Source organism: Pseudorca crassidens, chromosome 8 (genome assembly GCF_039906515.1).
Source record: "Pseudorca crassidens isolate mPseCra1 chromosome 8, mPseCra1.hap1, whole genome shotgun sequence".
Lineage (NCBI taxonomy): Eukaryota > Metazoa > Chordata > Mammalia > Artiodactyla > Delphinidae > Pseudorca > Pseudorca crassidens.
In genome coordinates this window covers 102,683,751-102,701,764 of record NC_090303.1, presented here as the reverse complement: position 1 = coordinate 102,701,764, position 18,014 = coordinate 102,683,751, and the positions used below count along the sequence as shown (strand labels likewise).

Sequence of the window (18,014 nt, the reverse complement as noted above, 5' to 3'; positions counted from 1 at the left end):
GGTTTTAAAGTAAGTTAACGTGCTAATAGCGTCGATGCTAACAAGCCTCATTTACTTTTCACATTATGTGAATAATCAGTGGGTAGAGTGCTCTGTCTGAATGGGCTTTGTTGCCTCACTGGGCAAACGTCCTGCAAATTCAATCTACTGCACAGTTATGTCACACCTTTCTGCAGAGTACTGGAGAGCAGGGCAGGGTCAGGTGCAGAAAGTAAAAACCGTTGTGCAAATATGAGCATGAAGATACAAAAAGGAGGGGGAAAGAATTGCAAGGGATTCAAGAAAAGCAAAGTGTAAATCAATTGGTTTTGATTGGAATGTATGAACCTGAATGCCTTTTACAAAAAAGGAAATGGCTCCAGCAGAAAAGAAAGAAGTTTGATAGATCAGTGTATGGGAGGAGATTGGATTCAAAGGCACCAGGAAAACCTTGGGCTGGCCACCACACTGCAAATGTGGAAACAGGGAATTTAACCACTGTAGGTAGTGACCGACATCATGAGTCAGAGAGAATGGTTGCAACTGTCAAGCATCAAGCATGTTCCTGGTCCAGCTTAGATTTCCACAGTGAACACCGGGAATAGGGGTCCCCACATACGGGAGCAGACTTTGTGTCCACATCAGCCTCTTCACAGGACCCTGTTAAAAACATCTTTGGTTGGTGCATCAGTGAGGATGTAATGATGAGCTTAAGAGCTTCCTTCCCTCTGCCCTGCCTTGGACTGGAAAGTTGCTTGTTAGATGTATGGAAGCTTCTCTAATTCTGAGACCACAGATCTAGAATTCCAAAGACAAAGAAATATATATATCCTGTTTGATGAAATGTCGGTTCATGTTTTTGTCCATTTTCTAATAGAATTGTTTGTTTTTGAGTTTTGAGAGTTCCTTATCTATTCTATATACAAGCCCTGTATTGAACATGTGATTTGTCCATAAACATTCTCTAATACTTTGAATCTGTGACAGCTTTAAAATTAAAATTCAATGCTTGTTGGAGTTTAAAGGATTAAATGAAGGTTTCAAGAATTCAAACTTTTACTGTGGGCTTTATTAAAGAAGCAGCAAGAAAGCCTGGGCCCTGCTTTCACAGAGGAAGAAACTAGAGACGGATACAGGACCGGGGATATTGGAGAGCAGAACCGTGAGGTGTGGGCATCTGGCCCGAGGGAGCTCCTGGGAGGCGGGCTCTGACTGGTCCAGCTCAGACCATCATGATCGCTGCAGCTCACGCGCCACCTAGTGGGCTCTGTAAACACGGCCGCGTCCTGTGAAGTGCAAGTTCACATTTGCCAAACATACATATTCTCACCCAAGCTTCTCTAGAGGAATTAGCGACGCATGATATTTATTTCTACCCACTGTGACGCCCATCAGACATGGCTGATTCTAAGCGGAAATACAGTTCAGGTAGCACTCTCTGCTTCATTCTTTGGGGCTGGTAAACCACCAGAAGGATGCAAGACGGCTGAGACCCATGTTAACGCAATGGAATCTCATAATAGCTCTTCACCAAGGAGCCTCAAGAGTTTCCTCGTGAGTCTGCTGTATCGCTCACCCTCGGGGGTGCTGCTGCACACGTGGAGATGATCCGCCTTGAGGCAATGGGTCAGGCAGGCGGCCCAGCAGCCTATCTCTGACCCTGCTTCCAGGACGGAGCTGCGATGGCCTCTTCTCCTGGGTATTGTCACCAGTGTGTGCTACCCAAGCGTGTGCCGGGAAAGGCGGACCTCATCCCCTGTCCCATTTTAGACAATCAGAGAACGTTAGAACCAGAGAGAACCAAAGAAAATGGTGACTGCAATTTTTTTCAATGAAAAATAAAGATTTTTCTCTGACACATGTTTAACCAATAGAGCAAAACACCTGAAATGAGGACCAACATCATTTTCAGATCATCTAGTCCAGGATGCTTTCTTACTTTGCAACCCAAATACATAGAGAACATGAATGTGGTGGGTGGCAGGGGTGGGGTAGGACGAGAGGAGGACCCCACAGGTTCCTCAGCCCATCCCCACCAGGCCCCCAGGGTGGCTCCTAAGACTTCCTAGGACTTCAGATCACAAGTCAAACAACACTGAGGTGCCCTTCTTTTTATTTATTTATTTATTTTTTAATTTGGTAAGTACCTTGTCTTTTTCTTTAACATCTTTATTGGAGTATAATTGCTTTACAATGAGATGCCCTTCTATTTAAAGGCCGAAGAGTACTTTATTGTATGCATATGCCGCATTATCACAAAAGGACAAATACCGCACTGTTCCACTTCCAGGAGGCATCTAAAATAAACTCAGAAACAGTAGAAGGTGTCGCCAGGGGCTGAGGGAAGGAGAACTGGGTAGAGTTGCAGTTCCACCAAATGAGTAAGTTCTGGAGATTGGCCACCTGTAGGTAACAGCACCATATTGTGGGCATAAAAATCTGCTAAGACGGGGCTTCCCTGGTGGCGCAGTGGTTGAGAGTCCGCCTGCCGATGCAGGGGACGCGGGTTCGTGCCCCGGTCCGGGAGGATCCCACGTGCCGCGGAGCGGCTGGGCCCCTGAGCCATGGCCGCTGAGCCTACGCGACCGGAGCCTGTGCTCCGCAACGGGAGAGGCCACAACAGTGAGAGGCCCGTGTACAAAAAATCTGCTAAGACGGTAGATCTCGTGTTGTGTCCTTACCACAATAGAAAAAGTAAAATAAAACAAGCAGACTAAACTGTTGAATTGGTTAGGAGTGTTCTTAAAGGACAGCTAATCTATTGAGAAGATGTCATATCACCTTGGCATTGAATCACCAGATGAACAAAGTTCACTTATCTGATATGAAAAAACATTATGTTTTACATGTTAGGAGGGAAATAATCCACTGAGAAACCCACTACCATGTTGTACAAGTGGAAAAAAATGTCCAGAAACTGAGGACCTGCTGGAAGACACCCAGTTAATGCAGAACCAGGACTGGAAGCCAAGTTACTTACCTGGTCCCTCATGAAATCCACATTCTAAATACTTGGGAAGTCTCAACACCTGTTTCCGTGAACTCTTCACACCAGAGGTCAAGAGTTCTTTAATGGGGAATGAAACAAGCATTGTCACCTCGCCCTGCCTTGGCAAGTTAAAAGCTGACATCACAAAAGAAGAAGTCTCAGTGTACAGGAAAGTGCCCGAGGGTCTTTATCTGAGGACCTCAGAAATGCAGCCTGGCTGCTCCGGGCCCACCCTCCCAGGGACAGAAAGAGGACCAGCCAGAAACATTCCCTCTGCTTTGTCTTTCCTTTGCTGAGGCGGTGGAGAAAAGCCTGAGAAGGCTGCACGTCCGCCTGTTTCCCACCCTTGCTGGACAGCAGCAGAGGCTGAGGCCCCTGAGGGTAAATGAGGGCTCTAGGGAATGGCTCAGAGAGCGATTCTGAGGATGCAGGAGAGAACCGTCTACCCAGAGGGAGCAGGGGCACAAAGGAGGGCAGCTTGAGCTGGGGGCTTGGGGCCACGAGGCAACAGCCCCAGAGCCCTGGTTCCCAGAAAGGGAGAGAGGACAGTTAGCAAAGGGAAGGACACTGTTAAGGGATGACTGAAGTCTAGCCCTTCCCCTGTGCTGACAGCTATGCCTGGGAGAGCAAAGTTATGTTTTAGGGAGAAAATCAGATCTCCACCTTCTGGCCGTTTGCGTAGAGCCCAGAGAAATAATACCAGACAATTGCATTGGAGTAGATTTTTGCAAACTCTGCCAAACTGACAGATATGAATTTCACTTCTTCAGGATTGCCCTTTCTAACCCAATCAAGGCAAGATGCTGAGTCATGGCAGAACCCAAGCCACAGCAGACACAGGAAAGAGCACAGGAGGCGTGGACCTAGACCATACAGAAGCCCTGTAAATCATTGGCAAAAGAGTTATTCAACTCCCACAGCCTCTGATCTCCCAGCGAGAAGAGGGCTTTAAATCCCTTGTCATCACGATGTTTGGCATCAACTAGAGTTTACCCAGACACTCGAGGCACCGATGTTAATGAAGACAATAGCTCCTAAAACAGGTTGTCCACAAAACCCGAGCGTTTTCACTCAATAAAACTCTCCCCAGAGACATAGAAAACAAACTGATGGGTACCAAAGGGGAAAGGGAGGGGGAGGGATAAATGAGTTTAACAGATGCACACTACTATATGTAAAAAAGATAAACAACAGGGACCTACTGTCTAGCACAGGGAACTATACTCAGTATCTTGTAATCAACTATAATGGAAAATAATCTAAAAAAGAATAGATATATACGTATGTATAACTGAATCACTTTGCTGTACACCTGAAACTAACACAACATTGTAAATCAGCTATTTTTTGATAAAACTTAAAAAACAAAACAAAACTTTCTCACTCAGGTTAAGTCCAAAGTGAATGTTGCTGATCTTGAGTGACTCTCCAAGTGATAAGGTAGGAACCAAGACCCCTTCCATTCTGTGTCACCTCCACTTCCCCCCGCCCATGGTTTCCAAGGTCACCCAGGAAGGTGAAGGAGCCTGGAGGTTGCCCAGAGACACTTGTAGGGGCCAGGACCGGAAGTGGTGCCCATCAATTTCACTCACCCACTATTGGCTAGAATTCAATCAGATGACCAGACCTAACTGCAAGGGGTGCTGGGAACTGTAGTCCAACTGTCCAGGAAGATGGGAAAATACACAGATCTCAGCACCAGAGCCACAGGTGTATCTTGACATGATTTTCCCTAATAAGAAATTTTTCTGAGACCACTAGAGATATCTTGTCCTTCTGTGCAGGAAAGTGGATAAAAGTATACTTCCTTAAAGCCCTCCGAGACCTGCCTGTGATGCTATATGAAATGCTTAATTTTTGAGACTAGAGGCACCCAGCAATAAACTCACCATTTTAATTGTATAACATGTTAGAACTTCCAAAATGATTTCTCAACTACTCTTTCACTTGATTTTCTCACTGCTCTTCTCCCAGTGTCAACACATTTCATTTGGACAAGAATTACTGCCTGCCCATTCTCCCAGGCTCTGGTCCGGGCACCAGGGATGCTGAACAGGCAGTAGATTTCCTACTTGCACCATGCTTACATCCTTGTGAGGAACAGTGGCTTGTAGTTATAAGTAAAAAGTAAATTAACAATATACAAGATACTATCAGATGATGATAAGACCCCAGAGAGCAACAACAGGGCAGTGTGATAGAGGGGGAGCCTGCATGGGGGAGCAGGCGTTTTAAAATATCCCTGGGATTTGTTTAATCGGGTGTGATGGATGACAGGCAGGTAAGGTGACAGGCAACTGACTTCCCTGAAAGAAGCCTTTATTACTCACTGTTCCCAAGAGGAGAGGGCAGTCACGCTGTGCAAGTCCACATGTGGAAGCACCAGATTCGGCAAGACGCAGGGGCAAGGAGAAAACACAGGCGGGAGCCTTTATTGTGGTCTCACTGCAAGGAAGGGGCAGGGTAGACAAGCTGAGCAAGTTTAGGATTGGCTGGTGTGAATAATTTTAGTGGTCTCTAGGCTATAGGGGTCCCTGGTCAACCAGTACCTGGCCCTGGGGGGATTTGGGAGAGGGGAATATCGGCTTGGTGTGTGAGAGTTAGATTAAGGCGATACTTGAGGTTGTGGGTTCTGGTTTGGACATGAAAGACATGCTCAAAAGCAATCGTTTTACTTTCTTTAGGAATTAACTGGCCCTGGGATGGGGAGACTCTCCAGGACCAGAAAGGCCCCAAGATGTCAAAGCATCTTAAAATACAGGAAATAGGGCTTCCCTGGTGGCACAGTGGTTGGGAGTCCGCCTGCCGATGCAGGGGACACGGGTTCGTGCCCCGGTCTGGGAAGATCCCACATGCCACAAAGCGGCTGGGCCCGTGAGCCATGGCCACTGAGCCTGCACATCTGGAGCCTGTGCTCCGCAACGGGAGAGGCCACAGCAGTGAGAGGCCTGCGTACCGCCAAAAAAAAAAAAAAAAAATATCAGATATTTACAATTCTCGAGGAAATTCTGTCTTCAAGGCAAAGAAAATGATATCCCACATCTTACGAGATGGAGCTTCTGCAGCCATTCTTAAGGGAGAACAACTTAGGAACGTGTGGTCAGGTTTAGTACATTCTGAATTTTTGTCCAGTTCAAAAGGAAAACTGAAGTTTGCGTTTTAAGAAGCTTTGTAAATCAATAAGCAGAAAGAATCAAACAACACCTCGGCAGCAACACAGCTCAGCACAAGTATTACAAACGTTGTCTCTGAAGAGTTAGTTTTTTAAATGACTAAACAGAAGAAATACTATATCCTTTGTCCTTTTTATAAACTTGGTCCTGCTGGGCTTCCCTGGTGGCGCAGTGGTTGAGAATCTGCATGCTAATGCAGGGGACACGGGTTCGAGCCCTGGTCTGGGAGGATCTCACATGCCATGGAGCAACTAGGCCCGTGAGCCACAACTACTGAGCCTGCGCGTCTGGAACCTGTGCTCCACAACGAGAGAGGCCGCGGCAGTGAGAGGCCCGCGCACCGCGATGAAGAGTGGCCCCCGCTTGCCACAACTAGAGAAAGCCCTCGCACAGAAACGAAGACCCAACACAGCAAAAATAAATAAATTAATTAATAAACTCCTACCCCCAACAACTTCTAAAAAAAAAACAAAAAACTTGGTCCTGCTAATTTAAAAAGAAAAATTGTTAAGTAGCCAATAGTAGATTTCCTAACTTTGATTCGTGTTTCTCTGGATCACACAAAGTAGTTATTTCCCAGTTTCTAGAAGAGGCACCTCATGATTATCATTCTTAAAAATACAGCCAGATGTTCCTCTTAGAGATTTCCATGACTAGTGGTTACAATGCTGTATTTTAATTGCCAATTAATATCTCTTCTCCACTTATCTTTGTATGTCCTTAAGACCAGGGACATTCTCCAAGCTCTGGCATCTCCAATCTCATTGGAGATTGGACATTCTCCAATCTCTGGTGCCGAGCACACTGTCTGGTGCTTAATAGATGCTCAGATCTGTCAAACGCATGGACGCCACCTGCCTGCCCTGCACCCAGTGCTAAGCAGATGCCTGGCACATCATTAAGAGATGAGGGGGCGGGGGGGGGGGCGTTGGGAGTGAATCTAAATCTCTAAAGATTTCCAAAAGGATTTATTTTCTGGCTCTTCTGTCTAGAAAATTAATTTCGTTTCAAAGTGACACGCTGGACAGAACGAAGACAAAAATGCGTGATCGAGCCATTCCTGGGCAGCGATCATTACCACTGCTACACAATGGAACAGCGCTTCCCGATGAGTAGTTCCTCAGGTAACATTGTAATAATGCTGAAAACTCCTTTCATCACGAATCATTTAGAGCACCTGCTACATGAAACCATGTCCAAGTGACATGGGACTTCAACAGAGCTGTCCTCTGCATACAGTCATCACCCATTTCTAAGTTGTTTGCTTTTATTCTCTATACGGAGGGGGGGCGGCGGGTGCACCTTTTTAAGAAATCATTTTTCCTTAAAATGACTGAGACTTTCAAAAACTTGTTCCTTAATCACATCATCTTTCTTAGTGAAAACAGAAATTCTTCATCTTACACTTCCTCCGTACAGCCTCCCCCCGACTCTGAGACCAGGGAAGAACGAAGCAGGAAGACGAGTCATATTTTCATTACGTTTTCCATGGAAATCCCACCTCGGACCAGCAGTTGGTGATCTGAAAGCAGGAATAATAACATCTGTCTCATGGGCGTCCTGCTTCTTCTGCATCCCCACAACTCCAGGGTTTAGGAAGATTTGACCTGATTTTCAAGGTTTGGAGGTTGTACTTCTATCTTCTTGGAGCAATTGAAGAGTGGTTAAATGATGAAAGTTTCCTTTGAGGGTCCTTTCCTGAAAATAAACTATTTATATCTACAATCTTCCTCATCTTGGGAGCAAAAAATAAGCTCACACAGGGCTCCTCTGAGCATATTACTACGCTATGGCAGAAGCTTCCGGAACAATACTTCTTTTCCTATTCCAAGTCTGATCCACTAACTTAAGCAACCTCTTTAATGATTTTTTCTGTATTTGTAATCCATGTTCCTGGAACATTAAAGCCATGAATGTTCTTTTGTAAGTGAAAACCGCCTTAGATCGTCACAGACATACATGGAATGGAAACAGCCCACATGTCTAACTACAGACTTGACCAAAGACCAGAGGTCTCCGGACCTCTCAGCCAGCTGCCAGTGATGCTGAGACCCACTCCTGCAGCATCCTTCCCTCTATGCCTTGCTGCCATGTGCCCACAGAACTTAAATGCTGCCCTAGGAAAGTGAGGAAGGAAGAACCCTAAATTCATATGAAATGTCTATCACCCTGATGGAATGGTGCCTCAAATTAGACATGAAATTTTGGAACATAAGTTACCTTTTTTAGGCACCCGATTTGTAAGTCAAAATTTGAGCCCAGAATATGGGAAGGCTTATCTAGAATCTCCAGGAATACTCAGACAGTCATGAACTGACAAAAAGTCCTACAAATAGAGCCAAGTGCCCTGGAAGCAGCGGCTGTAACCCAGGGTGGAATAATCAGATTCAGACATCATGGCCAGCTTGCAAAATCACATACGATGATGAAGCCGTGACTGAGAAACTGTAACAAAATTCTGTAAGATTGGGCATCCAGAAACAGAGGGAAAGGGAAAGAATGCAGGCTTGTTGTAGTTTCTTGTAGACTCAATTTTCTGGATAGCAGAAGAACACCTGAAAAGCGAAGAATGAGACTTACACCTTCTGATTCGGACTAAGGGGTCCTCTAAGTATCGAACCTCTTTCTGCAGAGAGAAATGGCTCCAGCACCACCAGATCCAGCCACTGAAATGCCATTTTCCCGCCAAATGATATGCCCCTTGATCGGCCATGAACATTGAAGGCTTAGGGGATGTGTGGAGAGGTCTTGCTTGGAGAAGGCCGTACTCCAACGCAGTTAGGAAGAGTACAGAGGATTTCTAGGAGCTGTTGGTGTAGGATGGCCTAACTCTCCTGCGGTCTGGAGTGGGCCACAAGCAGCAGGAGACCCTGGCTCTGGAGGGGCATTGAGGGTGACACTGGGGCATGACTCTTCACCTGTCTTCCTGGATTGATGACACAGGACCCCAAATCTAATCAGTGCTTGCCCTCAGAAATTGGACATCATCCCAGAGAAACAGAAAAGGGGAAACCACAAATTACTGTGACTGGTAGAATGAGGGCCTGAATACAAATTAAGTCCAGACGTTTAAAAATCTGTGGTCTGAGACTCTTATTTACTGTAAAAGTCTATGATTTTAAACCACAAATTATACTTCACAGCATAAGTACAATCTAGTTCCCTGTGCACAACTATGTTGGTTGCCAGTGGTAGCAACAAGCAACAGTGTTACCTTCAGGTATAATGACCTGAAGAACAGATTCCTTCCCCAGGAATGCCCTCACTCCCCAGGCAGGCTTTGTCATGTGTCTGGGCCTTAATTCTGGCCTCTGAGTCTTCTGACAGGTTAGCAGGGATTCTTGAACTTTTATCGCTCTGTCTCCTAGCTGGCATCATTATCTGACCTCCTACGCTCTGGAATCAGAGCTCCTGGGTCCACAGGGCCTTGGCTGAAACTCTTTGAATTTGATCTTCGGACATTTTGACTTAGAGCACTACCAGCCCCACCTCCGGCCCATCCCTCAACCCAGACCTGACCCACTGTGTCCTCTGTCTCTGGAGGACACAGAGAAGACCCTTCTGAACTGAGACAGCACCCCGTCCCCTCCAAGAGCTATGTAAAGAAGAGCAGGTGAAAGGGCAATTAGACCTGAAGAAGAGAAGTTAAAACTGGAGTATGAGGTGGGATTTCTACATTTCCCATCAAGCTAGATGAACATATCATGATTGCTAAGGCACAAACTCCCATATTTATTCAGAGCTGGCCACAGAAATTATTTTCTGTTTCAAAGCAATGGAAAGAGTTGAGATGAATAATGCATCTTTATCTATGCCAGTATTTAAAACAACCAAGCAGCACTGTGCTGTCGGTTCAAACCAGCCTGTGTTTTACGTTGTGCATGCAAATCTACATTGTGCATGAGTGTTTCAGTAGAAATTTCTTTTGAAATGTGAAAGTGTTTATGATGCCGACAAAAATTCAAAACAACCTACCATCTATAGATGCCCCACTGTCACGGATTTTTAAACACATTTATTATCACAGAGTCACCGCAGAGAAGAGAGACCACAGATGCAGCACGAGTGTGCTTCCTTCATGAAATTTCCCAAGGATATTCCTTTTGCAGAGATTGAGGGTCTGTGAGCAGTTCTGATTCCCACGAGAGACCCACGTTCAGACGCAGAAAAGAGAGACTCTGCAGCTCAATGCTACACAGGCGTTTGCTTCACCTCTGGTTGCTTCAAAGGTTTCCAGGACAACAGTTCAAATGAAAAGGAAACGTATCAGTAGCTTGAGCATAGATCTACGATCCCAAGCCATGAATTCCCATGGTGTTTCCAAATCACTACCCAGGATCAGAAAACGAACTGTTACGTGTTATATGTTATGTCTACACGTCCCAGTGAGATCTATTCTTGCCAGTTATTGGGAGAAAATTCTATGGGCATTCAGAGTCTCGCCAATTTGCCCCAGTAGTGAAGTTTTATACATCCAGTGGTCCGGGGCAAGTCAAAATGCCCCTCCACCGTCAAGACAGGTTGTTGCAACTCGTATCACCTGCCACCAAAAAAAAAAAGGCATAGTGACCTTTTCTGCAGCCTTTAAATTAAACTGGTAATAGGCTAGAACAATATTCTGAAGTCTGACATATGCTATTTCCAAAATCCAGGTTCAGGTGTGTACCAGGGCAGAAGAGAGCTGTGCAGCAAATCCAGTGACCCGCCCAGGTAGGCCACATGCCCAGCAGATCCAGGTGCCAGGGTTCCAGGAGTAGATAAGTCTCAAGCAAACCCCAGCGGGAGAGTTTCGGAATAAAACTCTGCCTTCTGCTGCATAGAGCTTCCTGACTTGGAAAGCAGTGCCCGGATTGTAGCAGAGATTAAGTCCTCGACCGTTAGTGGGGAGCCTTGGAGTGAGTATTGCCCATCACATGATCCCATATGGGGCCAGAGTGTGCAAGTCTTTCCAGCCTGCCTCACTCGGCATGCCGGCTGCCCCAGGAAAGGTGACATGAGACAGCTCTCTGCAGCCCCGAGCACACTCTCCTCAGCGGGGCAGCAGGCTCTTATTTTTGAAGGGGGATCTGGGTGAGAATCTCCACATCTAGGATTCTCCTCTTAATGAATTGATTCCTTTATCACTGTGAAATGTCTTTATTTTTGATAATATGCCTTATTTCTCCCATAGTCTAATTTGTTGGATATTAACATACCCATTGCAGCTGTAGGAGTCCGCTTGGGCTGCCACAACAAAAGAACCCAGGCTGGGTGGCTTAAAAACAGAAACTTATTTTATCACAGTTCCAGAGTCTGGAAGTGCAAGATCACGGTGGCAGCTGGGTTGGATTCTGGTGAAAACTCTCTCCTTGGCTTCAGACAGCCGTCATCCTGCTGTGTCCTCAATGGGCTTTCCTCTGGGCACAGGTGCAAAGTGGGAGAGAGATCTCTTGTGTCTCTTCCTCTTCTTATAAGGACACTAGTCCTATAGGATTCAGGCCCCATCCTTATGACCTCATTTAACCTTAATTACCTCCTTAAAGGCCTCATGTCCAAATGTAGTCACGTTGGGGGTTAGAACTTCAGCATATGAATTGAGGGGAACCCCATTCGGTCCATGACACCAGCTTTCTTTCTAAGATTAAAGTTTGCTTGATAAGCCTCTTTGTCCTTCTCCTTTTAACTCATCTTTGTTCATGTTTAAAATGCATCTCTTGTAAATAACATTTATATGATCTTGCTGCTTTTCTTTGTGTATCATCGCTGCCTTTTAGCTGGATTGCTTAGTACATTTCTATTTAAGATAATTATTGATACAGTTGGGATAAGTCTACCACACTGCGATGTGTTTTTTATTAGCCTTATCTGTTGTTTCCTTTTTTCCACATTCCTTCCTTCTGTTAGATGTTCTCGATTAGCTGAGTTTTTAGTACTCCTAAATCCATGTTAACACCTTTATTAATTTTTTTTTAACTTCTTCAGAGATTTCCCAACTTGACACAAGGGGGCCAGGCCTTTATACCCCCATATCAATCCCCCAGGAAAAGGGTGTGACCTGGAGCAAGCTGCCTCCACAGCAGAGGCAGGTCCTGAAGGGAGATGACGACTAGGTTGCCTGCCACAGCAATGGCAGCAGCAGGGGAAGCAGGGCCCTTATTCCTACCAGGTGATCTGTGCAGCTGTGCTCACCACGCAGTGTACACTGAACATTACAAATGCAGCCTTGTTTACTGTATGGATTTTGTTGTCTTTCTTTCAAGAATATTGAAGTTTGTTTCACCAGGCAATTAACTTACTTGCAAATCACCCTAGTCCTTTGGAAGCTTATTTTAAAATTTCATTATGACGGGTCTATAGCAGTGGTTATCAACTGGGGGCAACTTTTTGATTGTCATACCTGTGGGCTGCTACTGGCATTTAGTGGATGTAGCATGCTGACTAAGGTCGTGATCTAATGGAGGGGCCATAACGTTGATTGACTTGAGTTGATTTAAAGACATGTTCCATGTACGATCAATAACTTTGATGTAATATGTAAAATTAATGAAATTTAATACGGGCTTCAACTGCTCGTGGGGAAAATAACTGAATGCCCAGGTATGTGGCTTTTGCATGGTTGCTCTCCTTGTGTGTCACTTCCATGCAATGATTGAATCAGGAGGTCTGGGGACTGTCGGGTTCCTCCTCTGTCAGGTCGTTCAGTCCAAACTCTTGCATATTTGTTTCTCTAAACTCAATTATTCTACAGGCTAGTATTACATTCAATTACACATCTCACAATATTCAAAATGGCTCATTTGTTCTAGGAATTACATGCCTCTAATTTATCACTGACAACCAGCAGATGCTGACAACCAGCAGAATGGTGATGAAACCCAGCCGGCCACCAGCAGGCTTGGCATCCTCCAGAATGCAAAGCGAGATGGCACGTTTAAACATGGCGACAGTGCCAGTCAGGTGCCAACTGTACGGGACCGAGTGCCGTTAGGTGTTAATGCTGGTTTGTATTTATGCCACTCACTCCTCCAGAGAGCTTTGCTGTAAACCTACAGCCTTCGGGGATGTTTCCTCTTTCAGCCTGAAGGACTCGCTTGGTCATTCTGCCAAAGGCACCTAACCACTTCCAAATAACCATTTTGCCACTGACAGTAGATGTCCTTAAGACACGGCAGTGATGCCCCATGACGGACATCATGATGTGCCACCCAGATCCTCCTTCAGGGATGAAGGATTTGTCCCCCCCCCAAGAAGATGGACATCCCTCAGCTGTCACCCCCTCTGCAAACTGCCCTCAGATGAAGAGAGCTCCTTCACCCCAGATCACACCGCTGGGGGCACAGGAAGCCACACCTCATGACTGGCCACCATGGGAGGAAAAAGCTCGGGGCACCATGGGACCACCTGAAAATGCTCCAGCTTCCGAGCTCCCCGGGCCATCAGCTGAGGTTGTTGTTGACGCCCCAATGCCAAGGTTGCCTCAGCCATGCCCACTCTCCTCCCTTCCACGGGCGTTGCTCTGGGAACTGCTCCTGGTAAATTTCCTGTAGGCAAGCCTGCATCTCAGAGCATGCTTCGCCCCATTTTCCCTTTTCCACCAAATTTAAACTGCTCACCCTGGCTTCCAAGGCCCCTAGAATTCAGCCCCACCTTCTCCGAACGTAGACGTTTAAGGAGGCCAGACTTCTCACTCTTCCCCACTCATGCCACCATCATTTCTGCTTCTGTGTCCTTTCTTTCTCCTCCAACATGGGGAATTTTTACCCTATATATTAACTGCTAAGCGTAAGAATGATAAACTCAATAAAGAAAGACTCAGAGTCCCTCAGACATTGGTCTAGATGAGAATGGAACTAACATACAAAGACGGCAGCCAGTTTTGATGGAAGAAGAAAAACCATCACTCTCTCTGCTTCTCTGAGAATGATGCAGGAGCATCACAGCGATGGTCTCTGATCCAGCCCTGAGCTCCCAAAAAACGAGGAGAGAAAAGGAAAGATGAGGAAGCAGAGAAGGTGAGAAAAGCAACCCTTTACATGGGCGGCAGCTGTACCAGCCCAGCCAGCCTCCCATCAAGGACCGCTCCCAGGAAAAACCAGGTGTCCACACTCTTGAGAAGATTTCCACTCTGATGTCTGATAAAGGATTTGCTTTCTGCAGAGCAAGAAGGGGGTACAGTTGAGAAGAGGGATTATTAGATACTGTTATACCCTACTCAGTTCTCAACCCCACACAGCGTTCAAAGAGTCAGATGCCTTGACTGAGAACAGAGTTAATAACTGCAAATCTTCTGTTTCAACTGCAGTGGCCTTTTCACTCCAATGCAATACCTCTAAAATATCATTAGACTGACACCAAATAGCACTTCTACTGTGACAGACACACCAGAGACCATAATTTAAATTAAAGGATTAAATATGTAATGGTGACATTTCAGGCAACTTGCAGAATTGTAGTTCACGTTAAACAAATGCAAATCCTTCATAATCCTTTTTTAAAAATACTTAAAACTGATTTTTACTCGAAGAAAAGCCAAGTTTCCAAAATCAATGAATATAGTTCTAAACTCTTATCTTAATTACATTTTCTCGAGTAGGCTCATTCTTTCAGACCATTTTACCTGGGGCCTGAAAACTTTTAGCACAGGGTTGAGTTAGCACATGAGGGGAACTCCGGGCAGTATCGATCCAACAAGAATCCTACAAATAATGGTTATTGAACAATGCTATAGAATATCTAATATTCAGCAAACAAAACAAAGGCTTATTAAAATATTTAACTTATTAAAATATTTAACTATATTTAAAGCCTGAAATTGACAAATTGACTTATTCAACAGAATTAATCATTTGCATTTTAAGCTCTGGTGTGTTACATCACGATTTACTATCCATTGTAATTTACAATGAAAGGAAGTAGTCCAGCAAGGAAAGATCATCAACAGCTTACCAATTTTCACGATAAAAGTGTTCAGGGGCTCCCCTGGTGGCGCAGTGGTTGAGAGTCCGCCTGCCGATGCAGGGGACACAGGTTCGTGTCCCGGTCCGGGAAGATCCCACATGCCGCGGAGCGGCTGGGCCCGTGAGCCATGGCCGCTGAGCCTGCGCATCCAGAGCCTGTGCTCTGCAACGGGAGAGGCCACAACAGTGAGAAGCCCGCGTACTGCAAAAAAAAAAATAAGTGTTCAGGACGTGGCTCTTTGAAAATTACTGGAATAGAACACATGAGGTTTATTGGCAAACATAGTGTATATACCAGGATTTTCTGAGGAGCTTATAAAAAATACAGATGCCTGAACCCACCACAGATACACAATAGACTCATCAGAGGTAGACACAGGCATCTGCTTTTTAATAAATTCTCCAGATGAAGCTGCTGAAGATGAAGCTTGAGAACCCCCATTAAAATAGACAACATCGGGACTTCCCCAGTGGCCCACCTTCCAGGGCTTCCCTGGTGGCGCAGTGGTTAAGAATCCGCCTGCCAATGTAGGGGACACGGGTTTGAGCCCTGGTCCAGGAAGATCCCACATGCCACGGAGCAACTAATCCCATGCGCCACAACTACCGAAGCCCACACGCCTAGAGCCCATGCTCCGCAACAAGAGAAACCACTGCAATGAGAAGCCCGCGCACCGCAACGAAGAGTAGCCCCCGCTCACCGCAACTACAGAAAGCCCGTGCGCAGCAAAGAAGGCCCAATGCAGCCCAAAATAAAATTAATTAATTAAGAAACAAAAAAGGACTTCCGGGAAGATGGCGGAAGACTAAGACGCGGAGATCACCTTCCTCTCCACAGATACACCAGAAATATATCTACGCGTGGAACAACTCCTACGGAGCACCTACTGAACGCTGGCAGAAGACCTCAGACCTCCCAAAAGGCAAGGAACCCCCCACGTACCTGGTTAGGGCAAAAGAAAAAACTAAACAGAGACAAAAGTATAGGGACGGGTCCTGCACCAGCGGGAGAGAGCTGTGAAGGAGGAAAAGTGTCCACACACTAGGAAGCCCCTTCGCGGGCGGAGACTGCGGGAGGCGGAGTGGGGGAGCTTGGGAGCCGCGGAGGAGAGCACAGCAACAGGGATGCGGCGGGCAAAGCGGACAGATTCCAGCGCAGAGGATCGGGCCGACCGGAACTCGCCAGCCGAGAGGCTTGTCTGCTCGCCCGCCGGGGCGGGCGGGACTGGGAGCTGAGGCTCCGGCTTTTGTCGGAGCGCCGGGAGAGGACTGAGGTTGGCGGCGTGAACACAGCCTGCAGGGCGTTGGTGCGCTGCGGCTGGCCGGGAGAGAGTCCGGGGAGGGGTCTGGACCTGCCGAAGAGGCAAGAGACTTTTTACGTCCCTCTTTGTTTCCTGGTGCACGAGGAGAGAGGATTAAGAACGCTGCTTGAGAGAGCTCCAGGGACGGGCGCGAGCCGCGGCTAAAAGTGCGGAGCCCAGAGACGGACATGGGACGCTAAGGCCGCTGCTGCCGCAGCCAGGAGGCCTGTGTGCGAACACAGGTCACTAGCCACACGCCCTTCCGGGGAGCCTGTGCAGCCCGCCACTGCCAGGGTCCCGGGATCCAGGGACGGCTCCCCCGGGAGAGCGCTCGGCGCGCCTCAGGCTGCAGCGTCACGCCGGCCTCTGCCGCTGCAGGCCCGCCCCGCACTCCGTGACCCTCCCTACCCCCCGGCCTGGGTGAGCCAGAGCCTCCGAATCAGCAGCTCCTTTAACCCCGTCCTGTCTGAGCAAAGAACAGACGCCCTCCGGCGACCTACACGCACAGGCGGGGCCAAATCCAAAGCTGAGCCCCTGGGAACTGTGAGAACAAAGAAGAGAAAGGGAAATCTCTCCCAGCAGCCTCAGGGGCAGCGGATTAAAGCTCCACAATCAACTTGATATACCCTGCATCTGTGGAACACCTGAATAGACAACGAATCATCCCAAATTAAGGAGCCCTGTGGATGAAAGGCTCTTGGTGCTGCAGCCAGGAGTCAGTGCTGTGCCTCTGAGGTGGGAGAGCCAACTTCAGGACACTGGTCCACAAGAGGCCTCCCAGCTGCACATAATATCAAACAGCAAAAATCTCCGAGAGATCTCCATCTCAAGGCCAGCACCCAGCTTCACTCACCGACCAGCAAGCTACAGTGCTGGACATCCTATGCCAAACAACTAGCAAGACAGGAACACAACCCCACCCATTAGCAGAGAGGCTGCCCAAAATCATAATAAGTCTACAGACACCCCAAAACACACCACCAGACGTGGACCTGCCCACCAGAAAGACAAGATCCAGCCTCATCCACCAGAACACAGGCACTAGTACCCTCCACCAGGAAGCCTACACAACCCACTGAACCAACCTTAGCCACTGGGGACAGACACAGAAAACAACAGGAACTACGAACCTGCAGTCTGCAAAAAGGAGACCCCAAACACAGTAAGATAAGCAAAATGAAAAGACAGAAAAACACACAGCAGATGAAGGAGCAAGATAAAAACCCACCAGACCTAACAAATGAAGAGGAAATAGGCAGTCTACCTGAAAAAGAATTCAGAATAATGATAGTAAGGTTGATCCGAAATCTTGGAGATAGAATGGACAATAGAATGGACAAATTGCAAGAAACAGTTAACAAGGACCTAGAAGAAATAAAGATGAAACAAGCAACGATGAACAACACAATAAATGAAATTAAAAGTACTCTAGATGGGATCAATAGCAGAATAACTGAGGCAGAAGAACGGATAAGTGACCTGGAAGATAAAATAGTGGAAATAACTACTGCAGAGCAGAATAAAGAAAAAAGAATGAAAAGAACTGAGGACAGTCTCAGAGACCTCTGGGACAACATTAAACGCACCAACATTCGAATTATAGGGGTTCCAGAAGAAGAAGAGAAAAAGAAAGGGA

The 18,014-nt window shown here is 46.7% G+C and overlaps 1 protein-coding gene across 5 annotated transcripts in view; it reads right to left on the bottom strand.

Moving 5' to 3' along the window:
* Positions 1-18,014, bottom strand: part of LOC137229496 (actin-related protein 3B) — a 344,507-nt gene that overhangs the window by 111,069 nt on the left and 215,424 nt on the right. For 4 of the 5 annotated variants that reach the window (XR_010945705.1, XR_010945703.1, XR_010945707.1 and 1 more), the window contains exons 12-13: positions 15,067-15,279; positions 5,299-5,413 (exon numbers count right to left, since the gene is read on the bottom strand). The gene's annotated coding sequence lies outside the window, so the exon portion shown is untranslated. The remainder of the gene's footprint in view (positions 1-5,298; positions 5,414-15,066; positions 15,280-18,014) is intronic. The other variant, XR_010945704.1, reaches the window with a different exon arrangement.